This window comes from Scyliorhinus canicula, chromosome 4, assembly GCF_902713615.1.
Source record: "Scyliorhinus canicula chromosome 4, sScyCan1.1, whole genome shotgun sequence".
NCBI lineage: Eukaryota > Metazoa > Chordata > Chondrichthyes > Carcharhiniformes > Scyliorhinidae > Scyliorhinus > Scyliorhinus canicula.
This window is the reverse complement of record NC_052149.1, coordinates 131680627-131695722: the sequence shown is the minus strand read 5'-3', so window position 1 is coordinate 131695722 and position 15096 is coordinate 131680627. Positions and strand designations below refer to the sequence as shown.

Below are 15096 nucleotides of genomic sequence, written 5' to 3'. Positions count from 1 at the left end.
CCCTTCTCCACCCACAATTCCCTCGCCCAACCACCTGATCTCCAATTCCTTTCCCCGATCCCTTTCCCCACCCCGATCCCCTTACCCCACCACATGACTCCCCTCTTCCACCCCTGATCCCCTTTCCCATCTCATAACCTTACACTACTTCCAGACCCTCAGCTCCTTCTATTTGCGAGATATCTTGAACTGTGAATGGTCAGAGTGCTGATACTGAGGGGCTTAGAACATAGAACATAGAACAGTACAGCACAGAACAGGCCCTTCGGCCCTCGATGTTGTGCCGAGCAATGATCACCCTACTCAAACCCACGTATCCACCCTATACCCGTAACCCAAACAACCCCCCCTTAACCTTACTTTTTAGGACACTACGGGCAATTTAGCATGGCCAATCCACCTAACCCGCACATCTTTGGACTGTGGGAGGAAACCGGAGCACCCAGAGGAAACCCACGCACACACGGGGAGGACGTGCAGACTCCGCACAGACAGTGACCCAACCGGGAACCGAACCTGGGACCCTGGAGCTGTGAAGCATTTACGCTAACCACCATGCTACCGTGCTGCCCTAATCTGTCTTATCTCAGTCCATTTCTGAATGGGTTATTCTGAAATTTCAGAGTTTCCCTGCACTGATCTCCCCTTCCCATTTCCTGGAATTCCTACATCTGTCCCACCCCAAGCACGTTGTTTACAGACACTCTGATCTTAAAGAGAAACAAGACAGGAATATAAAGCAGAGATGAATGCAGTAAGTTTTATTTCTGATTACAACCCATTATTCAGATATCAGTAATACAGGGTTAAGAGAGTGGGGCAATCAAACAGTCTGTTTGCAGGAACGAAGGTTTCATTCAGTGAAGAGCTTAGGCTGCTGGCAATCCCTCACTGGAACTTTCACTACATCAAAAAACAGTTTGGTTTGCTTGAGTCGAGGCAGGAAGATGTGTTACAATCATGTTGGGGCTTTTACAGACAAATTCAAAGTTCTTCCACATAGGCTCAGACAAATAGATACGGAGATTGGAACCTGAAATTCAGAATGAAGTGAGATATTTATACACTGAGGGAAAGAAACAAATGAGAAAACATGAAGCTGATTCTGTCACTGTGACAGTTAAGTGTAAAGTGTAAAGGACTATGTACAAATATACAGCAAAGGGTCCAGGCTCGGAGCTGTCTCGTGCTTGCTGATACACACTGCTCAGGCCAACACTACACTGGGCTCTAAGTACTGGAGTGGGGCCTCAACCCACAACATGCAAGTTATCTAGAGGGGATGGCAGGGAAGGCAGTGCAATGTTCCTCCTGCAGAATGTTTGAGGTGAGGGACGCCGTCAGTGTCCCTGCTGATTTCACCTGTAGGAAGTGCAGCCAACTCCAGCTCTTCAGAAACCGTGTTGGGGAACTGGAGCTGGAGCTGGATGAACTTCGGATCATTCGGGAGGCAGAGGTGGTCATAGATAGTAGCTTCAGGGATGTGGTTACTCCTCCTAAAATTGGAAATCAAGACAGATGGGTGATTGCGAGAGGGGCTGGGAGGAAGCAGTCAGTGCAGGGATCCTCTGTGGTTGTTCTCCTCAGTAACAAGTATACCGCTTTGTATACTGTTGAGGTGGATGACCTACCAGTGGTAAGCCACGGTGAACGGATCTTCAGCACTGAGTCCGTCCCTGTGGCTCAGAAGGGAATGAGGGAGAGCAGGAGAGCAATAGTTATTGGGGACGCGATAGTTAGAGGGACAGGTAGACGGTTCTGTGGCAACAAAAGAGACTCACGGAGGGTATGTTGCCTCCCGGGTGCCAGGGTCCGTGACATCTCGGACCGTGTTTTCAGAATCCTTAAGGGGGAACAGTAACAAGTCGTGGTACACATCGATACCAACGACATAGGTAAGAGAAGGGGTGGGGATTAAAAACAGGAATTTAGGGAGCTAGGGTGGAAGCTGAGAACCAGGACAAACCATGTTGTCATCTCTGGTTTGTTGCCAGTGCCAGGTATTAGCGAGGTGAGGAACAGGAAGAGAGTGCAGATAAACACGTGGCTGCAGGGATGGTGTAGGAGGGAGGGTTTCAGTTACGTGGCTAATTGGAGCACATTCTGGGGAAGGTGGGACCTGTACAGGCAGGACGGTTTGACCCTGAACCAGAGGGGCACCAATATCCTGGGAGGGAAATTTGCTACGGCTCTTCGGGGGGGTTTAAACTAATTTGTCAGCAGGTGGGAAAACGAGCGGTAGTCCAGAAGCCAGTGTTGAGAGTAGTGAGGTACTGAGGAGGGTATCAAGGTCGCAGGAGTGTACCGGTAGACAGGAAGGTGGATTGAAGTGTGTCTACTTCAATGCAAGGAGCATCCGGAATAAGGTAGGTGAACTTGGAGCATGGATTGATACTTGGGACTACGATGTTGTGGCCATTATGGAGACATGGGGCGTGATTCTCCGCTGCCCACGCCGGTTGGGAGAATAGCGGGAGGGCCTCCCGACATTTTTTGCGCCCTCCCGCTATTCTCCCCCCCCCTTCACCCGACCCACGTCACAAATTGCCGCTCGCCGTTTTTTAACGGCGAGCGGCGATTCTCCGCGGCCGATGGGCCGAGCGGCCGGGCCTTTACGCCCGTTTTTTCACGGCAGCAAACACACCTGTTTGTTTGGGGCGGGAGCACCACCGTTGTGCTCGGGAGGGGACAGGCCCGCGATTGGTGCCCACCGATCATCGGGCCCGCGTCCAAAAGGGAGGCACTATTTCCCCTCCGCCGCCCGACAAGATCAAGCCGCCACATCTTGTCGGGCAGAGGTGGAGAAATGTGGAACCGCGCATGCGCGGGTTCCATCAATGGCGTGATGACGTCACCCACGCATGCGTGAGTTGGAGCCGGCTTCAACTCGCGCATGCGTGGCTGACATCATACAGACGCCAACCGCGCATCATCTAGGCGCGCGGCCTTCACGACGGTCGATAAGGCCGCGATGCCGTGATTCCCGGGGTTCCGCTCCTAGCCCCGATGGGGGGGGACAATCGGGTACCGGGAACGGGCGTGAAGGCTACCGTGAAACACGGCGAGTTTCACGGCAGCCTTTACGACTCTCCGCATTTGTGGACAATCTCGCCCAAGGTTAGAACAGGGACAGGAATGGTTGTTGGAAGTTCCGGGGTATAGATGTTTCAGTAAGAGTAGGGAAGGTGGTAAAAGAGGTGGAGGGCATTATTAATTAAGGATAGTTTAACGGCTGCAGAAAGGCAGTTCAAGGGGGTTCTGCCTACTGAGGTAATATGGGCTGAAGTTAGAAATAGGAAAGGAGCAGTCACATTGTTAGGAGTTTTCTATAGACCCCCAAATAGTAATAGAGATGTGGAGGAAGAAATTGTAAAACAGATTATGGATAGGTGTGGAGGTCTCAGGGTAGTTGTTATGGGTGACTTTAACTTTCCAAATATTGATTGGAACCTCTGTAGGTCGAACAGTTCAGATGGGGCAGTTTTTGTACAGTGTGTGCAGGAGGGTTTCCTGACACAATATTTGGATAGAAAGACAAGAGGGGCGGCCACATTGGATTTGGTACTGGGTAATGAACCGGGCCAAGTGTTAGATTTGTTTGTGGGAGAGCACTTTGGAGACAGTGACCACAATTTGGTGTCTTTCACTATAGCAATGGAGAGGGATAGGGCCATACAGCAGGGCAAGGTTTATAATTGGGGGAGGGATAATTATGATACCATTAGGCAAGAATTAGGGAGCATAAGGTGGGAGCAGAAGCTGTCATGGGAAGGCACAAATGAAAAGTGGAGCTTGTTCAAGGAACAAATACTGCATGTCCTTGATAGGTATGTCCCTGTCAGGCAGGGAGGAAATGGCCGTGTGAGGGAACCACGGTTCACAAAAGAGGTTGAATGTCTTGTCAAGAGGAAAAAGGAAGTGTATGTAAGGATGAGAAAACAAGGTTCAGTTGGGTCGCTTGAGGGTTACAAGGTAGCAAGGAATGAGCTCAAAAAAGGAGAGCTAGGAGGGGGCATGAGAAGTCCTTGGTGGGTCGGATCAAGGAAAACCCCAAGGCTTTTTACTCTTATGTGAGAAATAAAAGAATGACCAGGGTGAGGTTAGGGCCGGTCAAGGACAGTGGTGGGAACTTGTGCATGGAGTCAGAAGAGATAGGAGAGGTGTTGAATGAATACTTTTCTTCAGTGTTCACCAAGGAGAGGGGCCATGTTTTTGAGGATGAGAGTGTGATACAGGCAGGTAGGCTGGAGGAGGTAGATGTTCTGAGGGAGGATGTATTAGCAATTTTGAAAAACCTGAAGGTCGACAAGTCCCCTGGGCTAGATGGGATATATCCTAGGATTTCCTAGACAAGGGATGAGATTGCAGAGCCTTTGGCTTTGATCTTTGGGTCCTCAATGTCCACGGGGATAGTGCCAGAGGACTGGAGAGTGGCGAATGTTGTTCCTCTGTTCAAGAAAGGGAATAGGAATGATCCTGGTAATTATAGGCCAGTTAGTCTTACTTCGGTGGTCGGTAAGTTAATGGAAAAGGTCCTGAAGGATAGGATTTATGACCATTTGGAAAGGAGCAGCTTAATCGGGGATAGTCAACACGGATTTGTGAAGGGTAAGTCTTGCCTCACAAATTTGATTGAATTCTTTGAGGAGGTAACTCAAAGTGTGTAGATGAAGGTAGCAGCTGATGTCGTATACATGGATTTTAGTAAGGTGTTCGACAAGGTTCCCCATGGTCGGCTCATGAAGAAAGTAAGGAGGTGTGGGACAGAGGGAAATTTGGCCAATTGGATAAGTAACTGGCTATCACATAGAAGACAGAGGCTGGTGGTGGATGGAAAATTTTCAGACTGGAGACCAGTTACCAGCGGTATACCACAGGGATCAGTCCTGGGTCCTCTGCTATTTGTGATTTTTATCAATGACTTGGAGGAGGGGGCTGAAGGGTGGGTCAGTAAACTTGCTGATGACACCAAGATTGGTGGAGTTGTGGATGAGGTTGTTGTAGGCTGCAAAGAGACATTGATAGGATGCAGAGCTGGGCCGAAAAATGGCAGATGGAGTTTAACCCTGATAAGTGCGAGGTGATTCATTTTGGTCGGAAAAATTTGAATGCGGATTACAGGGTCAACGGCAGGGTTCTGAGGAATGTGGAGGAACGGAGAAATCTTGGGGTTCATATCCACAGATCTCTGAAGGTTGCCACTCAAGTAGATAGAGCCGTGAAGAAGGCCTATAGTGTGTTAGCGTTTATTAACAGGGGGCTTGAGTTTAAGAGCCGCGGGGTTATGCTGCAACTGTACATGACCCTGGTGGGACCACACTTGGAATATTGTGTGCAGTTCTGGTCACTTCACTATAGGAAGGATGTGAAAGCATTGGAAAGGGTGCAAAGGAGATTTACCAGGATGCTGCCTGATTTGGAGGGTAGGTCTTATGAGGAAAGATTGAGGGAGCTAGGGCTTTTCTCTTTGGAGCGGAGGAGGATGAGAGGCGACTTAATAGAGGTTTATAAGATGATGAGGGGGATAGATAGAGTCGACGTTCAGAGACTATTTCCTTGGGTGGATGTAGCTGTTACAAGGGGGCATAACTATAAGGTTCAGGGTGCGAGATATAGGAGGGATGTCCGAGGTAGGTTCTTTACTCAGAGAGTGGTTAGGGTGTGGAATGGACTGCCTGCTATGATAGTGGAGTCGGACACTTTAGGAACTTTCAAGCAGTTATTGGATAGGCACATGGAGCACACCAGAATGACAGGGAGTGGGATAACTTGATTTTGGTTTCGGACAAAGCTCGGCACAACATCGAGGGCCAAAGGGCCTGTTCTGTGCTGTACTGTTCTATGTTCTATGCAGCACTCCCATAGTGGTGGGCTCCATAACAGTGCAGCATTCCCGCAGTGCTGGGCTCCACAACCATGCAGCATTCCCGCAGTGCTGGGCTCTGTGTGCTGGAGTGAGACATCAACTCACAACAGTGCAGCACTCCCGCAGTGCTGGGCTTCACAACGGTATCGCACTCCCACAGTCGTCGGCTCTATGTACTGGAGGAGATATCAACCCACAACTTGTTCACTCAATTCCCAACTGACCCCCAGTTACTGACAATGAATCATTTCACCCCTTGCCACATCTCCATCTCTAAGAAAGTTGCAATATTAATCCATTAAAATAAACATGTTTGAAACCATTTTACTCTCATTTCCCTCCCCTCGTGTAATGAACTGGTTCCACAGACACCTCCAGTATCGCTCCGAATTCTCCATTCTTTCCCTGGAAGACTGGACAGTGAGTGTGGGGGAAAGGGACTCGAGGAGCACCTGATCCTGCCCTCACACACAGTGCACACTCACATTCTGCAGCAGGTAGCAGTGATCGTGACTGTGAATTCCCCCTGTAATACCTGGGTACTGAGGCCAAGTACAGAGTGTCCCATCTGGGTCAATGTTGTGTCTGAAATCCAACAACTCGGGCCAAACCAGTAATTTATGTTTTCATTGTTGATCTGTTTGGATCAGCACACACCCCTTGACCCACTCAGATAGTGACTAAACCACCAGGGGATTTACCTGTGGAACTGGTTTATCTTAAATTCTCCAATCTTTCTTTTAACCTATCACTAACTCCACATCAAACCATGACATTGAAAAAGAATAAAATAGTTTAAAAGTTAAACCATCTAAGCAATGGCTGCTGAGAGATCAGAGATTTTTACAGACCTGTACGATCGGAGCTATCATCTGGTTTTGCTCCGGTTGGATCAAGTTGGATTCAGCACCAAAATAACCAGAAAGAAGAGCAGTCCTTTCATCATTTTCAGCGGAGTTTCTCTGAGTCAGGGCCAGAATTCTAATGTTGAAAATGTTCTACCTCATGCTGCTGAGGACCCGGGTTATAGGGGCTGGTTTAGCACAGGGCTAAAGAGCTGGCTTTGAAAGCAGACCAAGGCAGGCCAGCAGCACGGTTCAATTCCCGTACCAGCCTCCCCAAACAGGCGCCAGAATGTAGTGACTAGGGCCTTTTCACAGTAATTTCATTTGAAGCCTACTTGTGACAATAAGCGATTTTCATTTAATTTAATTTCAATCCCATCCCGGGTCATTGTCTGTGGAGTTTGCACATTCTCCCTGTGTCTGCGTGGGTCTCACTCTCACAACCCAAAGATGTGCAAGGTAGATGCAGGCCATGCTAAATTACCCCTTAATTGGAAAAAATTAAAAAGGAAATATTCTGCCCCTAATCTTGAGTGTTTGCTACTTTAATAATCACACACCACGGGGAGTTTCTCTGCTTTCTGCTGACACCATTCTGCTGCCTCCTCCTTACATGATTGTAACAAGCACAACCTGCACTGTTGGTTGGCTGAATACTTTGAATGGGTCCCAGCAGAGTGTCTGTGCCAAGTGTTCCAGCCAATGGGATCAACTTTTATAGGAACAGGACTAGGCCATTTGGCCCCTCGAGCCTTCAGGATTCCAGGATTTTGACCCAGTAGCAGTGAGGGAATGGCATTATATTTCAAGTCAGGATAGAGTAGGCTTAGAGGAGAACTTCCAGGTGGTGGTGTTCCTAGGTATCTACTGCACTTGTCCTTCTAGATGGTAGTGGTCGTTGGTTTGGAAGGTGCTGCCTAAGGAGCCTTGTTGAGTTCCTGCAGTGCATCTTGAAGATGGTACGCATGGCTCTACTGTGCGTTGGTGGTGGAGGAATTGAATATTTGTGGAAGGGGTGCCAATCAAGTGGGCTGCTTTGTCCTGGATGCTGTTGAGCTTCTTGGGTATTGTTGGAGCTGCACTCATCCAAGCAGCTGGAGAGTATTCCATCACACTCCTGACATGTGCCTTGTAGATGGTGAACAGGGTTTGGGGAATGAGAGAATTAAACTGCTATACAGCTGTGAGAGAAATGCCATAAGCATTGGCCTCCCTCCCTATCAGGAGCACACACTGCCCTTGATTGCGGAGTCTGTCTTAATGAATGGGACTCCTGTAAAGACATCAAGACGCATAACTTAAAGGAAAGCATTGTTCTAATTTTAAGACAGTGTGTGTAATTAGTTAATACCAATTGAGTTAACTCTTCTCGCAATACTGATAAATTATGGACCAATTAGCCATTACCAACTTGGCTATGATGAGCTGACATCTTTTGAATATAAACAAGTGGCTGCAGCAAAAGAATTTGTGTCCATCAAGTGAAGGACAACCGGTTTAGATGTTCGGAGGGGGGGGGGTTTCAGCATCCACCTATCACGCAAAGGCTGTTTTCAACAAAGTTCAGGGACAGATGAGTATTAAATGTGTTTCGACCAGGGACTAAATGAGTGACAGATTCCCTGCCAATAGAAATCCCAGAAGGTGTGATGCATTTAGATGGCAGTGACAGATTCCCTGCCTGTAGAAATCCCACGAAGGTGTGGTGTTTCTCAGAGGCAGTGACTCATTCCCTGTCAGTCGATATCCCAGGAAGGTGTGGTGCATCTAGGAGGCAGTGACAGATTCCCTCAGTCGATATCCCAGAAGGTGTGATGCATCTAGGAGGCAGTGACTGATTCCATGTCAGGAGAAATCCTAGGAAGGTGTGCTGTTTCTCGGAGGTAGTGACGGATTCTCTGTCAGTCAATATCCCAGGAAGGTATGATGTTTCTCGGAAACAGTGACCAATTCCCGGTCAGTTGCTATCTCAGGAAGGCGTGGTGTTTCTCGGAGGCAGTGACAGATTCCCTGTTAGTTGATATCCTAGGAAGCTGTGGTGTTTCTCGGAGACAGTGACCTATTCTCTGCCAGCATAAGGATCTGAAGTTGTTGTCCATCTCTTTTTGATTGATCACCCATTTGAAGTGTGGAGTTGGTAGAGTTTGATTGATGAGTACTTTTTCCCTATATTCTGCCTATTGATAGTTTCTAAAATTTGCTTCGAATCAATTAACTCCGATACCATTTGCTGTTAAGGTATCTGAATCATTGATGGTTCTATCAGTGTGGAAATCAGACAATTTGAAAGGGTAATTTTGGTTCCAGAGTTATGCCATGCACAGCTAAATTAAAACTCAGTATCTGAACATTCATATGAACTTACGAATTCGGAGGCCACTCAACCCCTCGAGCCTGCACCACCATTCAATAAGATTATGGTTGATCTGATTGTAACCTCAACTCTACATTCCTGCCCATTCATTTCCTTGTTTATCAAGAATCTATCTACCCCTGCTTCAAAAATAATCAAGGACTCTGCTTCAACTATCTTTTGAGGAAGAAAGGTCCCAAGATTCACTACCCTCAGACAGAAAGGTTCCTCCTCATCTCTGTCTTAAATGGATGACCCCTTATTATTAAACAGTGGCACCTAGTTCTAGATTCTCCCACAAGAGGAGACATCTTATTCACATCCTGCCGGTCAATACTCCCTCGGGATGTTATATATTTCAATCTCAGCATTGGCTCAGTTGTTGTCTCTAGTTGTTTGATGTGAATGAAAGCTGCTTCTTGTTCTGTGAACATCCTCTGCAGTGAACTTGATAGATGGATAAAACTTGGATAGGTAGCTCCCTAGTGTGTTCAGTGATGTTCTCGGAGGTTCAACAACTGTGTGAAGGTTTTATTACGGAACTCACACCAATAGGGTTTCTCCCTGTATGTGTCTGTTGATGGACCGGAAGACACACTGACAATGTGAAAGTCTCGTCACACCTCACACCAGAATGGTTTCTCACCAGTTAGGATCCACTGGTACTTTAGGAGGACCGAGGAGTGGCTGTAAACCTTGTCATAAACATTGCACCTGAAGATCCTCCGGTGTCACAGGAGGGACAAAGTCACAAAAGCTTCATCACAAACCATGAAGGGTTATTCCCCTGTATGGATCCTCTGATGGACCTGGAGGTTCCATGATCGGGAGAATGATTTGTTACACACCTCACAGGTGAACGGTTTCTCCCCCGTGTGAATGAGTTGGTGTCTGCCGAGATCGGATGACAACGAGAATGATTTGTCACATACCTCGCATGTAAATGGTTTCTCCCCTGTGTGAATGAGTTGGTGTCTGCGGAGATTTGATGAGTCAGAGAATCTTTTATCGCACACCTCACATATGAATGGTTTGTCCCCTCTGTGAATGCGCTGGTGTACACGGAGATGAGATGATCGTGAAAATGATTTGATGCACACCTCGCACGTGAATGGTTTCTCGCCTGTGTGAATATGTTGGTGCAGGAGGAGAGTTGATGACTGCGAGAATGATTTGTCACACACCTCACACGTGAATGGTTTTTCCCCTGTGTGAATGAGCCGGTGTTTCACCAGGCCTGATAATTGTGCAAAGTCTTTGTTACACACCTCACATATGAACGGTTTCTCCCCAGTGTGAATGCGTTGGTGATTCATGAACGTCGATGGGTGTGTGAAGGCTCGGTTACAAACCTCACATTTGAATGGTTTCTGTTCCATGAAGCTGTTGTTGTGTTAACAGTTGTATAACAGAAGTACCTTGTGTGTTCAGAGATCTTATCAACCTGTGGAGCCTTCCTCACACACCTCACACTTGAACAGACTTTCACCTGAGGGATAAGTCAGTAATTCACGAGGCTCGATGAATGATTAAAGCTCTCACCACACTTGGACCACACTCACACTTCTTCCCAGACTCACACTGACGGATCTTTGGAAAGGTTGATTCTGCTGGAAGGTTCCACACTACTGACCAGTTTCAGATCTAACGATATGTCAAAGCTCCCCTGACCTGACTGATTTCCAAATGACGGTTTGACTGCCCAACCTTCTCTGTGTTAAGTAAAGCTATAAATGGACTGGATGTCTTCCCACAGTTGCTCCTTGTTTGATGGTCAGGATCTATCGGTAGTGTCCATCCTTGCTGCATTCTCTGGTGTTGTACGATGCAATCTTTCTGTAAAACAGGAAAAGAAAACATGACTTCCTCAAATTCCCTCCCTCCTTTGCTGAAAGGGCCGATTCCTCAGACTTCTTTATTTACATTTTCATAGGATGTAGGTGTCTCTGGCTTGGTCAACATTTCTTGCTCATCCCTAATTACCCTTGAGGTGAGTCATCTACTTGAATCACTGCAAACCGTGTGGTGTAGGTAAACCCAGAGTCATGAAGAGATATCTTGGGCCTTGGTGCTTCTCCACCACCCCCAACCCCTTTAACCCTCCCCCTCACACCTTTAAGGACTCAGAATTGTAAATGATAGTCACAGTGGGATTAGACTGTTTCAAATAGCTTCAGAAAACATACTTGGCCTTTCTATTTGTTATGGGCCAGGGTTTCGAGAAACCCAAAGTGTATCATGGAGTTCACCTGACTCACAACTTTTAATAGATTGTGGTATGGGGAGCACACAACCCACTCTACAGGTGTGGTACAGTAGAAATGGAAAAGTATTTTTTAAAGCAAAACAATGTCTATTCTATGACCTCAAGTTAACCTTTTTAAAACATACAGTGAACATCTTAGCAACCATTAATTCAAATACAACCCCAAAGACTACAACACTAAGTCATCCTTTAAGCTTTCTTTTTAACATCCATACGACTTAAAAACAAAACCTTTAACAGAAGCACATCAGGTTAAAGTCACTACTGAAAACATTTATAATTCTGAATTCACCAAATGATCAAGAGAGTCTTTTGATGGCAGAGAGAACATCAGTACCCCTGCTTGGTCTGGCTTCAGCTCCGACACTGAAAACGAAACTAAAACACACCCTGCAGCAAACATCCTAAAACGAAAGTAAAAAGCTGACAGACAGCTCAGCTCCACCCACTCTCTGACATCACTGCAGTAGTAAACACCCATTTCTTAAAGGTTCTCTCACTACAAATATTTATTTACACACCCATTTATAAACACACATTTCTTAAAGGTACTCTCACATGACACCTCCCCCAAGGAAAAAAAAACCCCATCAACTTCAAGATGATTTAATTTTTCACCTTTTCACTATCCTTTAAGAAATGTACACAGTAAATATACTGTTTCGTTTCAAAAAACACACGCAAACAGGTATAATAATATAGTCAATTTTTTTCCTTTTTCCTCCAACTGAAATCCTTCTTGATTAACAGTCTCTTTGAACAAGAAGGTCCTTGCACGATCCGTCCATTGCTCTACGCCTCGGCTATTCTCTTTAAAGTCAGATACTTAAGTTCAATTTGATCACAGAGTCCCTTGCAAGTCTCCAACACAGAAGCATTGGTTATCACAGCTTTCAGGCAGTTAAATGCCTGTTGAAAGTCCGCTGTCCACTAAAATTTTCAACGTTTCTTCAACAAGTCCATCAGTGGAGCCACCACGCTACAAAAAGTTTGCACAAATGTTCGATCAAATCTATGCCAAAACTCATGCCAAGAATTCGCATTATTTCCTTTTGTCACGAGGGTATCAAAAACTCCTCAAGGAAAGTGACTTGGGCTTTTCCAAATTCACTTTTGGCTAGGTTTACCACCAAACCCACCTCCTGAAGTCGATCGAATAACTCCATCAGATGTTTTAAATGTTCTTTCCATGTCTGGCTCAAAATTTCCAGATCGTCGATGTATACCGGACAATTGGGTAATCCTGAAACGACTTTGTTAGTTAACCGTTGAAATGTGGCTGGGGTGTTTTTCATTCCAAATGGCGTAACTTTGAATTGCTATATACCATCTGGAGTCACTAAAGCTGAAATCTCCTTCCCCCTTTCAGATAAAGGTACCTGCCAATAATATTTAAGTAAATCCAGTTTGGAAATAAAAGCTGATTGTCCCACTTTCTCAATGTAATCTTCCAGACGTGGGTAGGATAAGAGTCCGTTCTTGTAACTGCACTAACCTTTCTATAGTCCACACACAACCACTGGGTACCGTCTTGTTTAGGTACCATCACTATGGGTGAGCTCCATTGGCTGCTACCCACTTCAATTCTGCCATTTTAAAGCATATTCTCAATCCCTTTGACAACCTGTGCCAATTTTAAAGGGTTAAGTCTATATGGATGTTGTTTGATTGGAACAGCATTTCCCACATCTACATCATGTACAGCCATTTTAGTACTTCCCAATTTATCTCTACAAACTTGCCCACGTGATATCAATAACTCTTTCAGGTCAGTCCGTTTTTCCTCTTGAAGGTAACTCAACAATTTATCCCAATTTTTAAGAACATCCTCATTTTCCAATTTAATTTAGGGTATGCCAAATTCACAGTCATCTGGATTTTATTCGTCACTTTGAGTTAGAATCATTAAAACCGCGTCCATTTTCTCTTCTTCCCTTTCAAAGTACCTTTTAAGCCTATTTGCATGACATACTCGGTGAGTCTTCCTTTTATCTGGTGGTTTTACCACATAATTCACCTCAGTTAATTTCCTTTCAATCTGATAAGATCCACAAAACCTAGCTTTTAAAGGCTCACCTACCACTGGTAACAATACTAAAACTTTATCTCCACTGGCAAAACTACAAACTTTGGATTTCTTGTCCGCGACCCGTTTCATCACATTTTGTGTAACTTTCAATGTTGTCTAGCCAATTGACCTGCTCTATTTAATCGTTCCCTAAAATGTGACACATAATCCAATAATGTAATTTCCGATTTATCACTCACCAATTTTTCCTTAATTCGATTTAAGTGGTCCTCTTACCTCATGACCAAAAATTAGTTCAAAAGGACTGAATTTGGTTGACTCATTCGGAGCATCCCTAATTGCAAACAGTACGAATGGGATTCCTTTATCCCAATCCTCTGGATAATCGTGACAATAATCCCTCAACATTGTGTTTAATGTCTGATGCCACCTTTCTGACGCTCCCTGCGATTCTGGATGGTACGCAGTTGATTTAAATTGTTTTATTCCTAAGCGATCCCTAACTTCTTTGAATAATCAAGAGGTAAAATTTGATCTGTGATCCGATTGTATTTCTGTGGGTAGTCCATATCTCGTAACGAATTTAAGTAACTCCTTCACAATCATTTTAGCTGTAATATTACGTACTGAATGGCCTCTGGAAATCTAGTAGGCACATCCATTACAGTCAAAAGATATTGATTCCCACTTATTGTTTTAGGTAGCGGTCCTACGCAATCAATTGGGACCCTCGTAAAAGGTTCCTCAAATGCTGGAATGGGTATTAAGGGGGCTGGTTTTATTACTGCTCGAGGTTTCCCTTTCACTTGACATGTGTGACATGATTGACAAAATTTAACTCCATCTTTATGTAGTCTGGGCCAATAAAAATGTTTCTGGATTTTAGCTCGAATCCCAAATGACTTCCCACTGATACCTCATGTGCAACTGCAAAACCTCCTTTCTATACCCTACCAGCAATAGTACCTGATGAACGTCTGCCCACTTTTCATCCGCCTGCATATGTAAAGGTCTCCATTTTCTCATCAAGACATCACTTTTACAGTAATAACACTCTGGTATACACTCAGATTCCTCTTCCGTATATGCTTTCTGATACATCCGATTTATTTCTACATCTTTCTGTTATAACTCCGCCAATTTTCCTGAACTAAAAATATCCGCCTCATCCTCCACCTGTTCTTGTTCTTTTTTAACCTTCTGATCAAAAATCATTTCTGATCATTGCACTTCAACTTCACCTTCACTCTTTGCGTTCTCCTCTTGTCTTAACCTGTGACTTTGCGACCTTGTTACTACACAAGCCGGAAAAATCCCAGGATATTCGTCCTTCAACACTTCAGTTGTCTGATTTTCCACTGGCCTATCAACCACAGGAGGCATCACTCCCACCTGGGATCCACCTATATCATTACCCAAGATAAACTGTATTCCTGGACAAGATAGTTTCTCTATTACTCCTACTGCCACTTCACCACTCTTCACTGGACTTTCCAACCTTACCTTATACAATGGAACACTACTCCTCTCACCCTGAATTCCACATATTACCACCTTTTCTGGCAACATTATTCCCAAATCACATAACTCCCCATCTCTTACTATTAAAGATTGACTAGCTCCCGTATCCCTTAAAATTGTGACTTCTTTACCTGCTCCTCCTGATACACATGAGTAAACTTTACCCACAAAAGTAAACTCTTTACAGAGATCTGGCACCTTATCAATCACCTCTTG

The 15096-nt window shown here is 45.3% G+C and overlaps 1 long non-coding RNA gene across 1 annotated transcript; it reads right to left on the bottom strand.

Moving 5' to 3' along the window:
* Positions 1-746: 746 nt before the first annotated feature.
* Positions 747-7000, bottom strand: LOC119965005. The gene is made up of 2 exons (XR_005460416.1): positions 6718-7000; positions 747-1033 (listed from the first exon to the last, which is right to left on the bottom strand). It is a non-coding gene; the product is annotated as an uncharacterized LOC119965005 (long non-coding RNA).
* Positions 7001-15096: the final 8096 nt, after the last annotated feature.